Genomic DNA, 17401 nt, shown 5'->3' with positions numbered 1-17401 from the left:
AAATACTACGGTGCCGTGACTCACATTTGCGAATAAACCTGAGGACCATAATTCAAGTCGCGCGTGTCGTCGAAAGAATCATCTACAAAAAAATGGGTGGAACACGAGGACTTCCTAAGAAAATGGGTGAAATATAAGAACTTCGCAGGAGGTCACCCATCCTAGTGCTACTCTCGCCCAAGCACCCTTAACTTGTGGAGTTCTGATAGAATCCGTTGCATTGGTGCTGGTATGATTGCTCATGTTTCATTCTGCGCTGCAAATACATAGACTTTTTATCCCTCCATCCCCCCCTCCCGTCATTTGTTTCCTTGTGCGTGCACTCTGCATCTCTCCTTCTCGTTTTAATATCGATTAAAATTCCCCTGCTTCTTGACTCACATTTGCGAATAAACCAGTGGACCCTAGTTCCAGTCGCACGTAATCTCGAACGACCCGTCTGAAAAAAAAATTAGTGCGACACGAGGACTTCCCAAGAGGCCACCCATACGAGTACTACTCTCGTCAAAGCACACTTATCTACGGAGTTCTGATGGGATCCGGTGCATTAGTGCTGGTATGATCGCACCTGTTTAATTTCGTGCTGCGAATACATAAACTCCTTCTCCTTTCTTCCCCCTCCCGTCATTTGTTTCCTTGTGCGTGCGCACTGCACCTCTCGTTCTCGTTCAAATATCAAGTAAAATGCCACGGTGCCGTGACTCACATTTGCGAATAAATCTGCGGACCATAATTAAAGTCGCGCATAACGTCGAACGGCACATCTAAAAAAAAAAAATGGGTGCAACACGAGAACTTCCCAGGAGGTAACCCATCTTTGTAATACTTTCGCCAAAGCACAGTTAACTGCGGAGTTATGATGGGATCGGTTGCATTTGTGCTGGTGTGACCGCACCTGTTTAATTTTGTGCTGAAAATACATACACTCCTTCTTCCCTCCCCCCTCCTATCATTTGTTTCCTTGTGCATTCACACTGCACCTATCCTTCTCGTTCTAATATCGATTAAAATGCCCCAGATTCTTGACTCACATTTGCGTATAAACCAGCGGATTATTGTTCCAGTCGCGCGTAACGTCGAACGACCCGTCTGAAAAAAAATTGGTGCGACACGAGTACTTCCCAGGAGGTCACCCATCCGAGTACTAATCTCGCCCAAGCACACATAACTGCGGAGTTCTGATGGGATCCGGTGCATTAGTGCTGGTATGATCGCACCTGTTTAATTTCGTGCTGCAAATACATATACTCATTCCCCTTTCTTCCCCCTCCCGTCATTTGTTTCCTTGTGCGTGCGCACTGTACCTCCCGTGCTTGTTCTAATATCAATTAAAATACTACGGTGCCGTGACTCACATTTGCGAATAAACCTGAGGACCATAATTCAAGTCGCGCGTGTCGTCGAAAGAATCATCTGCAAAAAAATGGGTGGAACACGAGGACTTCCTAAGAAAATGGGTGAAATATAAGAACTTCGCAGGAGGTCACCCATCCTAGTGCTACTCTCGCCCAAGCACCCTTAACTTGTGGAGTTCTGATAGAATCCGTTGCATTGGTGCTGGTATGATTGCTCATGTTTCATTCTGCGCTGCAAATACATAGACTTTTTATCCCTCCATCCCCCCCTCCCGTCATTTGTTTCCTTGTGCGTGCACTCTGCATCTCTCCTTCTCGTTTTAATATCGATTAAAATTCCCCTGCTTCTTGACTCACATTTGCGAATAAACCAGTGGACCCTAGTTCCAGTTGCACGTAATGTCGAACGACCCGTCTGAAAAAAAAATTAGTGCGACACGAGGACTTCCCAAGAGGCCACCCATACGAGTACTACTCTCGTCAAAGCACACTTATCTACGGAGTTCTGATGGGATCCGGTGCATTAGTGCTGGTATGATCGCACCTGTTTAATTTCGTGCTGCGAATACATAAACTCCTTCTCCTTTCTTCCCCCTCCCGTCATTTGTTTCCTTGTGCGTGCGCACTGCACCTCTCGTTCTCGTTCAAATATCAAGTAAAATGCCACGGTGCCGTGACTCACATTTGCGAATAAATCTGCGGACCATAATTAAAGTCGCGCATAACGTCGAACGGCACATCTAAAAAAAAAAAATGGGTGCAACACGAGAACTTCCCAGGAGGTAACCCATCTTTGTAATACTTTCGCCAAAGCACAGTTAACTGCGGAGTTATGATGGGATCGGTTGCATTTGTGTTGGTGTGACCGCACCTGTTTAATTTTGTGCTGAAAATACATACACTCCTTCTTCCCTCCCCCCCTCCTATCATTTGTTTCCTTGTGCATTCACACTGCACCTATCCTTCTCGTTCTAATATCGATTAAAATGCCCCAGATTCTTGACTCACATTTGCGTATAAACCAGCGGATTATTGTTCCAGTCGCGCGTAACGTCGAACGACCCGTCTGAAAAAAAATTGGTGCGACACGAGTACTTCCCAGGAGGTCACCCATCCGAGTACTAATCTCGCCCAAGCACACATAACTGCGGAGTTCTGATGGGATCCGGTGCATTAGTGCTGGTATGATCGCACCTGTTTAATTTCGTGCTGCAAATACATATACTCATTCCCCTTTCTTCCCCCTCCCGTCATTTGTTTCCTTGTGCGTGCGCACTGCACCTCCCGTTCTCGTTCTAATATCAAGTAAAATGTCACGGCACCGTGACTCACATTTGCGAATAAACCTGAGGACCATAATTCAAGTCGCGCGTAACGTCGAAAGAATCATTTGCAAAAAAATGGGTGCAACACGAGGACTTCACAAGAAAATGGGTGAAATATAAGGACTTCGCAAGAGGTAACCCATGCTAGTACTACTCTCGCCAAAGCACCCTTACCTACGGGTTCTGATAGAATCCGTTGCATTAGTGCTGGTATGATAGCACCTGTTTCATTTCGTGCTGAAAATACATACACTCCTTCTCCTTCCCTCCCCCTCCCATCAATTGTTTCCTTGTGCGTTCACACTGCACCTCTTCTTCTTGTTCTAATATCGATTAAAATGCCCCTGCTTCTTGACTCACATTTGTCTATCAACCAGCGAACCCTAGTTCCAGTCGCGCGTAACGTCGAACGACCCGTCTGAAAAAAAATTGGTGCGACAGTCGCACCAGGACTTCCCAGGAGGTCACCCATCCGAGTACTACTCTCGCCCAAGCACACTTAACTGCGGAGTTCTGATGGGATCCGGTGCATTAGTGCTGGTATGATCGCACCCGTTTAATTTCGCGCTGCAAATACATAAATTCCTTCTCCTTTCTTCCCTCTCCCGTCATTTGTTTTCTTGTGCGTGCGCACTGCACCTCCCGTGCTCGTTCTAATATCAAGTAAAATGCTACAGTGCCGTGACTCACATTAGCGAATAAACCTTAGGACCATAATTCAAGTCGCGCGTAACGTCGAAAGAATCATCTGCAAAAAAATGGGTGCAACACGAGGACTTCCTAAGATAATAGGTGAAATATAAGGACTTCGCATGAGGTAACCCATCCTAGTGCTACTCTCGCCCAAGCACCCTTAACTTGCGGAGTTCTGATAGAATCCGTTGCATTGGTGCTGGTATGATCGCTCATGTTTCATTCTACGCTGCAAATACATACACTCTTTCTCCCTCCATCCCCTCTCCCGTCATTTGTTTCCTTGTGCGTGCACTCTGCATCTCTCCTTCTTGTTCTAATATCAAGTAAAATGCCCTGGCATTGTGACTCACCTTTGCGAATGAACCAGCGGTTTATAATTGCATTTGCGCGTAACGTCGAACGATCCATCCGAGAAAAAATGGATGCAACACGAGGACTTCCCAGGAGGTCACCAATCCGAGTACTACTCCCGCCCAAGCACACTTAACTGCTAAGTTCTGATGGGATACGGTGCATTAGTGCTGGTATGATGGAACCTATTTAATTTCGCGCTGCAAATACGTACACTCCTTCTCCTTTCTTCCCCTTCCCGTCATTTGTTTCCTTGTGCGTGTGCACTGCACCTCTCGTTCTCGTATAAATATCAAGTAAAATGCCACGGCGCAGTGACTCACATTTTTGAATAAATCTGCGGACTATAATTAAAGTCGCGCGTAACGTCGAATGGCATATCTGAAAAAAAAAATGGGTGCAACACGAGAACTTCCTAGGAGGTAACCCATCCTTCTACTACTTTCGCCAAAGCACACTTAACTGCGGAGTTCTGATGGGATCCGGCATATTTGTGCTGGTGTTATAGCACCTGTTTAATTTCGTGCTGAAAATACATACACTCTTTCTCCTTCCCTCCCCCCTCCCATCATTTATTTCCTTGTGCGTTCACACTGCACCTCTTTTTCTCGTTCTAATATCGATTAATAAGCCCCTGCTTCTTGACTCACATTTGCGTATAAACAAGTGGACCATAGTTCCAGTTGCGTGTAACTTCGAACGACCCGTCTGAAAAAAAATTTGTGCGACATGAGAACTTCCCAGGAGGTCACCCATCCGAGTACTACTCTCGCCCAAGCACACTTAACTGCAGAGTTATGATGGGATCCGTTGCATTAGTGCTGGTATGATCGCACCCGTTTAATTTCGCGCTGCAAATACATAAACTCCTTCTCCTTTCTTCCCCCTCCCGTCATTTGTTTCCTTGTGCGTGCGCACTGTACCTCCCGTGCTCATTTTAATATCAAGTAAAATGTTACGACGTCGTGACTCACATTTGCGAATAAACCTGAGAACCAAAATTCAAGTCGCGCGTAACGTCGAAAGAATCATCTACAAAAAAATGGGTGCAACACGAGAACTTCCCAAGTGGTAACCCATGCTAGTACTACTCTTGCCAAAGCACCCTTACCTACGGAGTTCTGATAGAATCCGTTGCATTAGTGCTGGTATGATAGCACCTGTTTCATTTCGTGCTGAAAATACATACACTCCTTCTCCTTCCCTCCCCCTCCCATCAATTGTTTCCTTGTGCGTTCACACTGCACCTCTCCTTCTCGTTCTAATATCGATTAAAATGCCCCAGATTCTTGACTCACATTTGCGTATAAACCAGCGGATTATTGTTCCAGTCGCGCGTAACGTCGAACGACCCGTCTGAAAAAAAATTAGTGCGACACGAGGACTTCCCAGGAGGTCACCCATCCGAGTACTAATCTCGCCCAAACACACTTCACTGCGGAGTTCTGATGGGATCCGGTGCATTAGTGCTGGTATGATCGCGCCTGTTTAATTTCGTGCTGCAAATACATATACTCATTCCCCTTTCTTCCCCCTCCCGTCATTTGTTTCCTTGTGCGTGCGCACTGCACCTCCCGTTCTCGTTCTAATATCAAGTAAAATGTCACGGCACCGTGACTCACATTTGCGAATAAACCTGAGGACCATAATTCAAGTCGCGCGTAACGTCGAAAGAATCATTTGCAAAAAAATGGGTGCAACACGAGGACTTCACAAGAAAATGGGTGAAATATAAGGACTTCGCAAGAGGTAACCCATTCTAGTACTACTCTCGCCAAAGCACCCTTACCTACGGAGTTCTGATAGAATCCGTTGCATTAGTGCTGGTATGATAGCACCTGTTTCATTTCGTGCTGAAAATACATACACTCCTTCTCCTTCCCTCCCCCTCCCATCAATTGTTTCCTTGTGCGTTCACACTGCACCTCTCCTTCTCGTTCTAATATCGATTAAAATGCCCCTGCTTCTTGACTCACATTTGCATATAAACAAGCGGACTCCAGTTCCAGTCGCGCGTAACTTCGAACGACCCGTCTGAAAAAAAATTGGTGCGACACGAGGACTTCCCATGAGGTCACCCATTCGCGTACTACTCTCGCCCAAGCACACTTAATTGCAGAGTTCTGATTGGATCCGATGCATTAGTGCTGGTATGATCGCAACCGTTTAATTCCGCACTGCAAATACATAAACTCCTTCTCCTTTCTTTCCCATCCCGTCATTTGTTTCCTTGTGCGTGCGCACTGCACCTCCCGTGCTCGTTCTAATATCAAGTAAAAATCTACGGTGCCGTGACTCACCTTTGCGAATAAACCTGAGGACCATAATTCAAGTCGCGCGTATCGTCGAAAGAATCATCTGCAAAAAAATGTGTGCAACACGAGGACTTCCAAAGAAAATGGGTGAAATATAAGGACTTCGCAGGAGGTCACCCATCCTAGTGCTACTCTCGACCAAGCACCCTTAACTTGCGGAGTTCTGATAGAATCCTTTGCATTTGTGCTGGTATGATTGCTCATGTTTCATTCTGCGCTGCAAATACATACACTTTTTCTCCCTCCATCCCCCCTCCCGTCATTTGTTTCCTTGTGCGTGCACTCTGCATCTCTCCTTCTCATTCTAATATCGATTAAAATGCCCCTACTTCTTGACTCACATTTGCGTATAAACCAGTGGACCCTAGTCCCAGTCGCGCGTAACGTCGAACGACCCGTCTAAAAAAAAAAATTAGTGCGACACGAGAATTTCCCAGGAGGTCACCCATCCAAGTACTACTCTCCCCCAAGCACACTTGACTGCTGAGTACTGATGGGATCCGGTGCATTAGTGCTGGTATGATCGCACCTGTTTAATTTCGCGCTGCAATTACATAAACTCCTTCTCCTTTCTTCCCCCTCCCGTCATTTGTTTCCTTGTGCGTGCGCACTGCACCTCTCGTTCTCGTTCAAATATCAAGTAAAATGCCACGGTGCCATGACTCACATTTGCAAATAAATCTGCATACCATAATTAAAGTCGCGCGTAACGTCGAACGGCACATCTGAAAAAAAGAAAATGGGTGCAACACGAGAACTTCCCAGGAGGTAACCCATCATTGTACTACTTTCGCCAGAACACACTTAACTGCGGAGTTCTGATGGGATCCTGTGCATTTGTGCTGGTGTGACCGCACCTGTTTAATTTCGTGCTGAAAATACATACACTCCTTCTTCCCTCCCCCCTCCCATCATTTGTTTCCTTGTGCGTTCACACTGCACCTCTCCTTCTCGTTTTAATATCGATTAAAATGCCCCTGATTCTTGACTCACATTTGTGTATAAACCAACGGACCATAGTTCCAGTCGCGCGCAACGTCGAACGACCCATCTGAAAAAAAATTGTTGCGATACGAGGACTTTCCAAGAGGTCACCCATTCGAGTACTACTCTCGCCCAAGCACACTTAACTGCAGAGTTCTGATGGGATCAAGTGCATTAGTGCTGGTATGATGGCACTTGTTTAATTTTGCGCTTCGAATACATACACTCCTTCTCTTTTCTTCCTCCTCCCGTCATTTGTTTCCTTGTGCGTGCGCACTGCACCTCTCGTACTTGTTCTAATATCAAGTAAAATGTCACGGCGCCGTGACTCACATTTACGAATAAACCTGCGGACCATAAATCAAGTCGCGCGTAACGTCGAAAGAATCATCTGCAAAAAGGTGGGTGCAACACGAGGACCTCCCAAGAAAATGGGTTTAATATAAGGATTTCGCAGGAAGTCACCCATCCGAGTACTTTTCTCGCCCAAGCACCCTTAACTGCGGAGTTCTGATAGAATCCGTTGCATTAGTGCTGGTATGATCCCTTATGTTTCATTCTGCACTGCAAATACATACACTTTTTCTCCTTCCATCCCCCCTCTTGTCATTTGTTTCCTTGTGCGTGCACTCTGCATCTCTTTTTCTCGTTCTAATATCAAGTAATATGCCCCGGCACTGTGACTCACCTTTGCAAATGAACCAGCGGTTTATAATTCCATTCGCGCGTAACGTCGAACAACCCATCCAAAAAAAAATAGGTGCAACACGAGGGCTTCCCAAGTGGTCACCCATCCGAGTACTACCCTCGCCTAAGCACACTTAACTGCGGAGTTCTGATGGGATCCGGAGCTTTAGTTCTGGTATGATCGCACCTATTTAATTTCGCGCTGCAAATACATACACTCCTTCCCCTTTCTTCCCCCTCCCGTCATTTGTTTCCTTGTGCGTTCACACTTCACCTCTTATTCTCGTTCTAATATCGATTAAAATGCCCCTGCTTCTTGACTCACATTTGCGTATAAACCAGCGGACCCTAGTTCCAGACGCGCGTAACGTCGAACGACCCGTCTGAAAAAAAATTGGTGCGACACTAGGACTTCCCAAGAGGTCACCCATCTGAGTACTAATCTCGCCCAAGCACACTTAACTGCAGAGTTCTGATGGGATCCGGTGCATTAGTGCTGGTATGATCGCACCTATTTAATTTTGCGCTGCAAATACATAAACTCATTCCCCTTTCTTCCCCCTCCCATCATTTGTTTTCTTGTGCGTGCGCACTGCACCTCTCGTTCTCGTTCAAATATCAAGTAAAACGCCACGACGCCGTGACTCACATTACGAAAAAAACTGCGGACCATAATTAAAGTCGCGCGTAACGTCGAACAGCACATCTAAAAAAAAGAAAATGGGTGCAACACGAGAACTTCCTAGGGGGTAACCCATCATTGTACTACTTTCGCCAAAGCACACTTAACTGCAGAGTTCTGATGGGATCCGGTGCATTTGTGCTGGTGTGACCGCACATGTTTAATTTCGTGCTGAAAATACATACACTCCTTCCCTCCCCCCTCCCATCATTTGTTTCCTTGTGCGTTCACACTGCACCTCTCCTTCTCGTTCTAATATCGATTAAAATGCCCCTGATTCTTGACTCACATTTGCGTATAAACCAGCGGACCATAGTTCCAGTCGCGCGTAACGTCGAACGACCCAACGGAAAAAAAATTATTGCGATATGAGGACTTCCCAAGAGGTCACCCATCCGAGTACTACTCTCGCCCAAGTACACTTAACTGCAGAGTTCTGATGGGATCCAGTGCATTAGTGCTGGTATGATGCCACTTGATTAATTTTGCGCTTCAAATACATACACTCCTTTTCTTTTCTTCCTCCTCCCGTCATTTGTTTCCTTGTGCGTGCGCACTGCACCTCCCGTAGTCGTTCTAATATCAAGTAAAATGCCACGGCGTCGTGACTCACATTTGCGAATAAACCTGCGGACCATAAATCAAGTCGCGCGTAAAGTCGAAAGAATCATTTGCAAAAAGATGGGTGAAACATGAGGACCTCCCAAGCAAATGGGTGAAATATAAGGACTTCGCAGGAGGTCACCCATCCGAATACTTTTCTCGCCCAAGCACCCTTAACTGCGGAGTTCTGATAGAATCTGTTGCATTAGTACTAGTATGATCCCTCATGTTTCATTCTGCACTGCAAATACATACACTCTTTCTCCTTTCATCCCCCCTCCCGTCATTTGTTTCCTTATACGTGCGCACTGCACCTCTCGTTCTCGTTCAAATATCAAGTAAAATGCCACGGTGCCGTGACTCGCCTTTGCAAATGAACCAGCGGTTTATAATTCCATTTGCGCGCAACGTCGAACAACCCATCCGAAAAAAAATAGGTGCAACACAAGGGCTTCCCAAGTGGTCACCCATCCGAGTACTACTCTCGCCCAAGCACACTTAACTGCGGAGTTCTGATGGGATCCGGGTCTTTAGTGCAGGTATGATCGCACCTGTTTAAATTCGCGCTGCAAATACATACACTCCTTCTCCTTTCTTTCCCCTCCCGTCATTTGTTTCCTTGTGCGTTCACACTTCACCTCTCATTCTTGTTCTAATATCGATTAAAATGCCCCTGCTTCTTGACTCACATTTGCGTATAAACCAGTGGACCCTAGTTCCAGACGCGCGTAACGTTGAACGACCCGTCTGAAAAAAATTGGTGCGACACGAGGACTTCCCAGGAGGTCACCCATCCGAGTACTAATCTCGCCCAAGCACACTTCACTGCGGAGTTCTGATGGGATCCGGTGCATTAGTGCTGGTATGATCGCGCCTGTTTAATTTCGCGCTGCAAATACATAAACTCATTCGCCTTTCTTCCCCCTCCCATCCTTTGTTTCCTTGTGTGTGCGCACTGCACCTCCCGTTCTCGTTCTAATATCAAGTAAAATACTACAGCGCCGTCACTCACATTTGCGAATAAACCTGAGGACCATAATTCAAGTCGCGCGTAACGTCGAAAGAATCATCTGCAAAAAAATCGGTGCAACACGAGGACTTCACAAGAAAATGGGTGAAATATAAGAACTTCGCAGGAGGTAACCCATGCTAGTACTTCTCTCGCCCAAGCACCCTTACCTACGGAGTTCTGATAGAATCCGTTGCATTAGTGCTGGTATGATCGCACCTGTTTCATTTCGTGCTGAAAATACATACACTCCTTCTCCTTCCCTCCCGCTCCCATCAATTGTTTCTTTGTGCGTTCACACTGCACCTCTCTTTATCGTTCTAATATCGATTAAAATGCCCCTACTTCTTGACTCACATTTGCGTATAAACAAGCGGACCCCAGTTCCAGTCGCGCGTAACGTCGAACGACCCGTCTGAAAAAAAATTGGTGCGACACGAGGACTTCGCATGAGGTCACCCATTCGCGTACTACTCTCGCCCAAGCACACTTAACTGCGGAGTTCTGATTGGATCCGGTGCATTAGTGCTGGTATGATCGCAACCGTTTAATTCCGCGCTGCAAATACATAAACTCCTTCTCCTTTCTTCCCCATCCCGTCATTTGTTTTCTTGTGCGTGCGCACTGCACCTCCCGTGCTCGTTCTAATATCAAGTAAAATGCTACGGTGCCGTGACTCACATTTGCGAATAAACCTGAGGACCATAATTCAAGTCGCGCCTATCGTCAAAAGAATCATCTGAAAAAAATGTGTGCAACACGAGGACTTCCAAAGAAAATGGGTGAAATATAAGAACTTCGCAGGAGGTCACCCATCCTAGTGCTACTCTCGCCCAAGCACCCTTAACTTGCGGAGTTCTGATAGAATCCATTGCATTTGTGCTGGTATGATTGCTCATGTTTCATTCGGCGCTGCAAATACATACACTTTTTCTCCCTCCATCCCCCCTCCCGTCATTTGTTTCCTTGTGCGTGCACTCTGTATCTCTCCTTCTCATTCTAATATCGATTAAAATGCCCCTACTTCTTGACTCACATTTATGTATAAACCAGTGGACCCTAGTTCCAGTCGCGTGTAACGTCGAACGACCCGTCTGAAAAAAAAAATAGTGCGTCAGGAGGACTTCCCAGGAGGTCACCCATCTGAGTACTACTCTCGCCCAAGCACACTTAACTGCGAAGTTTTTAATGGGATCCGGTGCATTCGTGCTGGTATGGTCGCACCTATTTAATTTTACGCTGTAAATACATAAACTCCTTCTCCTTTCTTCCCCCTCTCGTCATTTGTTTCCTTGTGCGTGCGCACTGCACCTCTCGTTCTCGTTCAAATATCAAGTAAAATGCCACGGCACCGTTCGACGTTCGACGTTCAACGTGGCATTTTACTTGATATTTGAACGAGAACAAGAGGTGCAGTGCGCACGCAGAAGGAAACAAATGACGGGAGGGGGAAGAAAGGAGAAGGAGTGTATGTATTTGCAGCGCGGAATTAAACAGGTGCGATCATACCAGCATTAATGCAACGGATTCTATCAGAACTCCGTAGGAAAGGGTGCTTGGGCGAGAGTAGTTCTAGCATGGGTTACCTCCTGCGAAGTCCTTATATTTCACCAATTTTCTTGTGAAGTCCTTGTGTTGCACCCATTTTTTTGCAGATGATTCTTTCGACGTTACGCGCGACTTGAATTATGGTCCTTAGGTTTATTCGTAATTGTGATTCACGGCGCTGTAGCATTTTACTTGATATTAGAACGAGAACGGGAGGTGTAGTGCACATGCACAAGGAAACAAATGACGGGAGGGGGATGAAAGGGGAATGAGTTTATGTATTTGCAGCGTGAAATTAAACAGGTGAGATCATACCAGCACTAATGCACCGGATCCCATCAGAACTCCGCAGTGAAGTGTGCTTGGGCGAGATTAGTACTCGGATGGGTGACCTCCTGGGAAGTCCTCGTGTCGCACCAATTTTTTTTCAGACGGGTCTTTCAACGTTACACGCGTCTGGAACTAGGGTCCGCTGGTTTATACGCAAATGTGAGTCAAGAAGCAGGGGCATTTTAATCGATATTATAACGAGAATGAGAGGTGAAGTGTTAACGCACAAGGAAACAAATGATGGGAGGGGGAAGAAAGGAGAAGGGGTGTATGTATTCGCAGCGCGAAATTAAACAGGTGTGATCATACCAGCACTAAAGCTCCAGATCCCATTAGAACTCCGCAGTTAAGTGTGCTTGGGCGACCGTAGTACTCGGATGGGTGACCACTTGGGAAGCCCTCGTGTTGCACCTATTTTTTTTTCGGATGGGTTGCTCGACGTTACGCGCGAATGGAATTATAAACCGCTGGTTCATTTGCAAAGGTGAGTCACGGTGCCGGGGCATATTACTTGATATTAGAACGAGAAAGAGAGATGCAGAGTGCACGCACAAGGAAACAAATGACGGGAGGGGGGATAGAAGGAGAAAGAGTGTATGTATTTGCAGTGCAGAATAAAACATGAGGGATCATACCAGCACTAATGCAACGAGTTCTATCAGAACTCCGCAGTTAAGGGTGATTGGGCGAGAAAAGTACTCGGATGGGTGACGTCCTGCGAAGTCCTTATATTTCACCCATTTTCTTGGGAGGTCCTCGTGTTGCACCCGTCTTTTTGCAGATGATTCTTTCGACGTTACGCGCGACTTGATTTATCGTTAGCAGGTTTATTCGCAAATGTGAGTCACGGCGCCGTGGCATTTTACTTGATATTAGAACGAGTACGGGAGGTGCAGTGCGCACGCACAAGGAAACAAATAACGGGATGAGGAAGAAAAGAGAATGAGTGTATGTAGTTGAAGCGCAAAATTAAACAAGTGGCATCATACCAGCACTAATGCATTGGATCCCATCAGAACTCAACAGGTAAGTGTGCTTGGGAGAGAATAGTACTCGGATGGGTGACCTCTTGGGAAGTCCTCGTATCGTAACAATTTTTTTTTAGATGGGTCGTTCGACGTTACGCGCGACTGGAACTATGGTCCGCTTGTTTATACGCAAATGTGAGTCAAGAATCAGGGGCATTTTAATCGATATTAGAACAAGAAGGAGAGGTGCAGTGTGAACGCACAAGGAAACAAATGATGGGAGGGGGGAGGGAAGAAGGAGTGTATGTATTTTCAGCACGAAATTAAGCAGGTGCGGTCACACCAGCACAAATGCACCGGATCCCATCAGAACTCCGCAGTTAAGTGTGCTTTGACGAAAGTAGTACAATGATGGGTTACCTCATGGGAAGTTCTCGTGTTGCACCCATTTTCTTTTTTTCAGATGTGCCGTGCGACGTTACGCGTGACTTTAATTATGGTCCGCAGATTTATTCGCAAATGTGAGTCACGGCGCTGTGGCATTTTACTTGATATTTGAACGAGAACGAGAGGTGCAGTGCGCACGCACAAGGGAACAAATGACGGGAGGGGGAAGAAATGAGAAGGAGTGTATGTATTTGCACCGCGAAATTAAACAGGTGCGATCTTACCAGCACTAAAGCTCCGGATCCCATCAGAACTCCGCAGTTAAGTGTGCTTGGGCGAGCTTAGTACTCGGATGGGTGACCACTTGGGAAGCCCTCGTGTTGCACCTATTTTTTTTCGGATGGGTTGTTCGACGTTACGCGCGAATGGAATTATAAACCGCTGGTTCATTTGCAAAGGTGAGTCACGGTGCCGGTTCATTTTACTTGATATTAGAATGAGAAAGAGAGATGCAGAGTGCACGCACAGGGAAACAAATGAAGGGAGGGGGGATGGGAGGAGAAAGAGTGTATGTATTTGCAGTGCAGAATGAAACATGAGGGATCATACCAGCACTAATGCGACGGATTCTATCAGAACTCCGCAGTTAAGGGTGCTTGGGCGAGAAAAGTACTCGGATGGGTGACCTCCTGCGAAGTCCTTATATTTCACCCATTCTCTTGGGAGGTCCTCGTGTTGCACCCATCTTTTTGCCGATGATTCTTTCGACGTTACGCGCGACTTGATTTATGGTGACCTCCTGGGAAGTCCTCATGTTGCATCCATTTTTTTTCGGATGGGTCACTCGACGTTACGCGCGAATGCAATTATAAACCGTTGGTTCATTCGCAAAGGTGAATCACGATGCTAGAGCATTTTACTTGATATTAGAACGAGAAGGAGAGAAGCAGAGTGCACACACAAGGAAACAAATGACGGGAGAAGGGATGGAGGGAGAAATAGTGAATGTATTTGCAGCACAGAATGAAACATGAGCGATAAAACGAGCACCAATGCAACGGATTCTATCAAAACTCTGCAAGTTAAGGGTGCTTGGGCGAGTGTAGCACTAGGATGGGTGACCTCGTGCGAAGTCCTTATATTTCACCTATTTTCTTAGAAAGTCCTCGTGTTGCACCCATTTTTTTGCAGATGATTCTTTCGACGTTACGCACGACTTGAATTATGGTCCTCATGTTTATTCGCAAATGTGAGTCACGGCATCGTAGCATTTTACTTGATATTAGAACGAGCACGGGAGGTACAATGCGCACGCACAAGGAAACAAATGACGGGAGGGGGAAGAAAGAAGAAGGAATTTATGTATTTGCAGCGCAAAATTAAACGGGTTCGATCATACCAGCACTAATGCACCGGATCCCATCAAAACTCCGCAGTTAAGTGTGCTTGAGCGAGAGTAGTACTCGGATGGGTGACCTCTTGGGAAGTCCTCGTGTCGCACCAATTTTTTTTCAGACGGGTCGTTCGAAGTTACGCGCGACTAGAACTAGGGTCCGCTGGTTTATACGCAAATGTGAGTCAAGAAGCAGGGGCATTTTAATCGATATTAGAACGAGAATGAGAGGTGAAGTGTGAACGCACAAGGAAACAAATGACGGGAGGGGGAAGAAAAGAGAAGAAGTGTATGTATTTGTAGCGCGAAACTAAACAGGTGCGATCATACCAGCACTAAAGCCCCGAATCCCATCAGAACTCTGCAGTTAAGTGTGCTTGGGTGAGATTAGTACTCAGATGGATGACCTCGTGGGAAGTCCTCGTGTCGCACCAATTTTTTTCCAGACGGGTCGTTCGACGTTACGCGCGTCTGGAACTAGGGTCCACTGGTTTATACACAAATGTGAGTCAAGAATCAGGGGCATTTTGATCGATATTAGAACGAGAATGAGAGGTAAAGTGTGAACGCACAAGGAAATAAATGACCGCAGGGGGAAGAAAGGAGAAGGAGTGTATGTATTTGCAGCGCGAAATTAAACAGGTGCGATCATACCAGCACCAAAACTCCGGATCCCATTAGAACTCCACAGTTAAGTGTGCTTGGGCGAGGGTAGTACTCGGATGGGTGACCACTTGGGAAGCCCTCGTGTTGCACCTATTTTTTTTCGGATGGGTTGTTCGACGTTACGCGTGAATGGAATTATAAACCACTGGTTCATTTGCAAAGGTGAGTCACGGTGCTGGGTCATTTTACTTGATATTAGAACGAGAAAGAGAGATGCAGAGTGCACGCACAAGGAAACAAATGATGGGAGGGGGGATGGGAGGAGAAAGAGTGTATGTATTTGCAGTGCAGAATGAAACATGAGGGATCATACCAGCACTAATGCGACGGATTCTATCAGAACTCCGCAGTTAAGGGTGCTTGGGCGAGAAAAGTACTCGGATGGGTGACCTCCTGCGAAGTCCTTATAGTTCACCCATTTTCTTGGGAGGTCCTCGTGTTGCACCCATCTTTTTGCAGATGATTCTTTCGACGTTACGCGCGACTTGATTTATGGCGACCTCCTGGGAAGTCCTCATGTTGCACCCATTTTCTTTTCGGATGGGTCGCTCGACGTTACGCGCGAATGCAATTATAAACCGCTGGTTCATTTGCAAAGGTGAGTCACGATACTAGGGCATTTTACTTGATATTAGAACGAGAATGAGAGATGCAGAGTGCACGCACAAGGAAACAAATGACGGGAGAGGGGATGGAGGGAGAAATAGTGTATGTATTTGCAGCGCAGAATGAAACATGAGCGATCAAACCAGCACCAATGCAACGGATTCTATCAGAACTCTGCAAGTTAAGGGTGCTTGGGCGAGAGTAGCACTAGGATGGGTGACCTCATGCGAAGTCCTTATATTTCACCTATTTTCTTAGAAAGTCCTCGTGTTGCACCCATGTTTTTGCAGATGATTCTTTTGACGTTACGCGCGACTTGAATTATTGTCCTCATGTTTATTCGCAAATGTGAGTCACGGCGCTGTAGCATTTTACTTGATACTAGAACGAGAATGGGAGGTGCAGTGCGCACGCACAAGGAAACAAATGACGGGAGGGGGAAGAAAGGGGAATGAGTTTATGTATTTGCAGCGCAAAATTAAACGGGTGCGATCATACCAGCACTAATGCACCGGATCCCATCAAAACTTCGCAGTGAAGTGTGCTTGGGCGAGATTAGTAGTCGGATGGGTGACCTCTTGGGAAGTCCTTGTGTCGCACCAATTTTTTTTCAAACGGGTATTTCGACATTACGCGCGTCTGGAACTAGGGTCCGCTGGTTTATACGCAAATGTGAGTCAAGAAGCAGGGGCATTTTAATCGATATTAGAACGAGAATGAGAGGTGAAGTGTGAACGCACAAGGAAACAAATGACGGGAGGGGGAAGAAATGAGAGGAGTGTATGTATTTGCAGCACGAAATTAAACAGGTGCGATCATACCAGCACTAAAGCTCCGGATCCCATCAGAACTCCGCAGTTAAGTGTGCTTGGGCGAGAGTAGTGCTCGGATGGGTCACCACTTGGGAGGCCCTCGTGTTGCACCTATTTTTTTTCGGATGGGTTTTTCGACATTACGCGCGAATGGAATTATAAACCGCTGGTTCATTTGCAAAGGTGAGTCACGGTGCCGGGGCATATTACTTGATATTAGAATGAGAAAGAGAGATGCAGAGTGCACGCACAAGGAAACAAATGACGGGAGGGGGGATGGAAGGAGAAAGAGTGTATGTATTTGCAGTGCAGAATGAAACATGAGGGATCATACCAGCACTAATGCAACGGATTCTATCAGAACTCCGCAGTTAAGGGTGCTTGGGCGAAAAAAGTACTCGGATGGGTGACCTCCTGCGAAGTCCTTATATTTCACCCATTTTCTTGGGAGGTCCTCGTGTTGCACCCGTCTTTTTGCAGATGATTCTTTCGATGTTATGCGCGACTTGATTTATGGTCCGCAGGTTTATTTGCAAATGTGAGTCACGGCGCCGTGGCATTTTACTTGATATTAGAACGAGTACGGGAGGTGCAGTGCGCACGCACAAGGAAACAATTGACGGGATGAGGAAGAAAAGAAAAGGAGTGTAGGTATTTGAAGCGCAAAATTAAACAAGTGGCATT

The 17401-nt window shown here is 46.3% G+C and overlaps 7 non-coding genes and 24 pseudogenes across 7 annotated transcripts; 9 read left to right on the top strand and 22 right to left on the bottom strand.

The window, feature by feature from the left end:
• Positions 1-451: 451 nt before the first annotated feature.
• On the bottom strand, positions 452-570 carry LOC148264283 (5S ribosomal RNA; annotated as a pseudogene).
• A 530-nt stretch (positions 571-1100) lies between these two features.
• On the bottom strand, positions 1101-1219 carry LOC148264282 (5S ribosomal RNA). The gene has a single exon (XR_015820515.1). It is a non-coding gene; the product is annotated as a 5S ribosomal RNA (ribosomal RNA).
• A 563-nt stretch (positions 1220-1782) lies between these two features.
• On the bottom strand, positions 1783-1901 carry LOC148264281 (5S ribosomal RNA; annotated as a pseudogene).
• A 531-nt stretch (positions 1902-2432) lies between these two features.
• LOC148264280 (5S ribosomal RNA) lies at positions 2433-2551 on the bottom strand. Its single transcript, XR_015820514.1, has one exon. It is a non-coding gene; the product is annotated as a 5S ribosomal RNA (ribosomal RNA).
• Positions 2552-3118: 567 nt separating this feature from the next.
• Positions 3119-3234, bottom strand: LOC148264279 (5S ribosomal RNA; annotated as a pseudogene).
• Positions 3235-3795: 561 nt separating this feature from the next.
• Positions 3796-3914, bottom strand: LOC148264278 (5S ribosomal RNA; annotated as a pseudogene).
• Positions 3915-4121: 207 nt separating this feature from the next.
• On the bottom strand, positions 4122-4240 carry LOC148264277 (5S ribosomal RNA; annotated as a pseudogene).
• A 206-nt stretch (positions 4241-4446) lies between these two features.
• On the bottom strand, positions 4447-4565 carry LOC148264276 (5S ribosomal RNA; annotated as a pseudogene).
• A 205-nt stretch (positions 4566-4770) lies between these two features.
• LOC148264275 (5S ribosomal RNA) lies at positions 4771-4889 on the bottom strand (annotated as a pseudogene).
• A 205-nt stretch (positions 4890-5094) lies between these two features.
• LOC148264274 (5S ribosomal RNA) lies at positions 5095-5213 on the bottom strand (annotated as a pseudogene).
• Positions 5214-5772: 559 nt separating this feature from the next.
• On the bottom strand, positions 5773-5891 carry LOC148264273 (5S ribosomal RNA; annotated as a pseudogene).
• A 563-nt stretch (positions 5892-6454) lies between these two features.
• On the bottom strand, positions 6455-6573 carry LOC148264272 (5S ribosomal RNA; annotated as a pseudogene).
• A 209-nt stretch (positions 6574-6782) lies between these two features.
• On the bottom strand, positions 6783-6901 carry LOC148264271 (5S ribosomal RNA; annotated as a pseudogene).
• Positions 6902-7104: 203 nt separating this feature from the next.
• LOC148264270 (5S ribosomal RNA) lies at positions 7105-7223 on the bottom strand (annotated as a pseudogene).
• A 560-nt stretch (positions 7224-7783) lies between these two features.
• Positions 7784-7902, bottom strand: LOC148264269 (5S ribosomal RNA). The gene has a single exon (XR_015820280.1). It is a non-coding gene; the product is annotated as a 5S ribosomal RNA (ribosomal RNA).
• A 205-nt stretch (positions 7903-8107) lies between these two features.
• Positions 8108-8226, bottom strand: LOC148264268 (5S ribosomal RNA; annotated as a pseudogene).
• Positions 8227-8434: 208 nt separating this feature from the next.
• On the bottom strand, positions 8435-8553 carry LOC148264267 (5S ribosomal RNA; annotated as a pseudogene).
• Positions 8554-8753: 200 nt separating this feature from the next.
• On the bottom strand, positions 8754-8871 carry LOC148264266 (5S ribosomal RNA; annotated as a pseudogene).
• A 561-nt stretch (positions 8872-9432) lies between these two features.
• On the bottom strand, positions 9433-9551 carry LOC148264265 (5S ribosomal RNA; annotated as a pseudogene).
• A 204-nt stretch (positions 9552-9755) lies between these two features.
• LOC148264264 (5S ribosomal RNA) lies at positions 9756-9874 on the bottom strand. The gene has a single exon (XR_015820377.1). It is a non-coding gene; the product is annotated as a 5S ribosomal RNA (ribosomal RNA).
• Positions 9875-10433: 559 nt separating this feature from the next.
• Positions 10434-10552, bottom strand: LOC148264263 (5S ribosomal RNA; annotated as a pseudogene).
• A 561-nt stretch (positions 10553-11113) lies between these two features.
• LOC148264262 (5S ribosomal RNA) lies at positions 11114-11233 on the bottom strand (annotated as a pseudogene).
• Positions 11234-11856: 623 nt separating this feature from the next.
• LOC148264261 (5S ribosomal RNA) lies at positions 11857-11975 on the top strand (annotated as a pseudogene).
• Positions 11976-12180: 205 nt separating this feature from the next.
• On the top strand, positions 12181-12299 carry LOC148264260 (5S ribosomal RNA; annotated as a pseudogene).
• Positions 12300-13182: 883 nt separating this feature from the next.
• On the top strand, positions 13183-13301 carry LOC148264259 (5S ribosomal RNA; annotated as a pseudogene).
• A 209-nt stretch (positions 13302-13510) lies between these two features.
• LOC148264258 (5S ribosomal RNA) lies at positions 13511-13629 on the top strand. The gene has a single exon (XR_015820265.1). It is a non-coding gene; the product is annotated as a 5S ribosomal RNA (ribosomal RNA).
• A 996-nt stretch (positions 13630-14625) lies between these two features.
• On the top strand, positions 14626-14744 carry LOC148264257 (5S ribosomal RNA; annotated as a pseudogene).
• A 205-nt stretch (positions 14745-14949) lies between these two features.
• Positions 14950-15068, top strand: LOC148264256 (5S ribosomal RNA; annotated as a pseudogene).
• A 205-nt stretch (positions 15069-15273) lies between these two features.
• Positions 15274-15392, top strand: LOC148264255 (5S ribosomal RNA). Its single transcript, XR_015821134.1, has one exon. It is a non-coding gene; the product is annotated as a 5S ribosomal RNA (ribosomal RNA).
• Positions 15393-16389: 997 nt separating this feature from the next.
• Positions 16390-16508, top strand: LOC148264254 (5S ribosomal RNA; annotated as a pseudogene).
• Positions 16509-16712: 204 nt separating this feature from the next.
• On the top strand, positions 16713-16831 carry LOC148264253 (5S ribosomal RNA). The gene has a single exon (XR_015820687.1). It is a non-coding gene; the product is annotated as a 5S ribosomal RNA (ribosomal RNA).
• Positions 16832-17401: the final 570 nt, after the last annotated feature.

The sequence above is a fragment of the Carica papaya genome, chromosome 5 (assembly GCF_054855325.1).
Source record: "Carica papaya isolate Zhongbai chromosome 5, ASM5485532v1, whole genome shotgun sequence".
Taxonomy (NCBI): Eukaryota; Viridiplantae; Streptophyta; class Magnoliopsida; order Brassicales; family Caricaceae; genus Carica; species Carica papaya.
The sequence above is the reverse complement of the archived record's forward strand: the minus strand, read 5'-3'. Positions and strand labels throughout refer to the sequence as shown.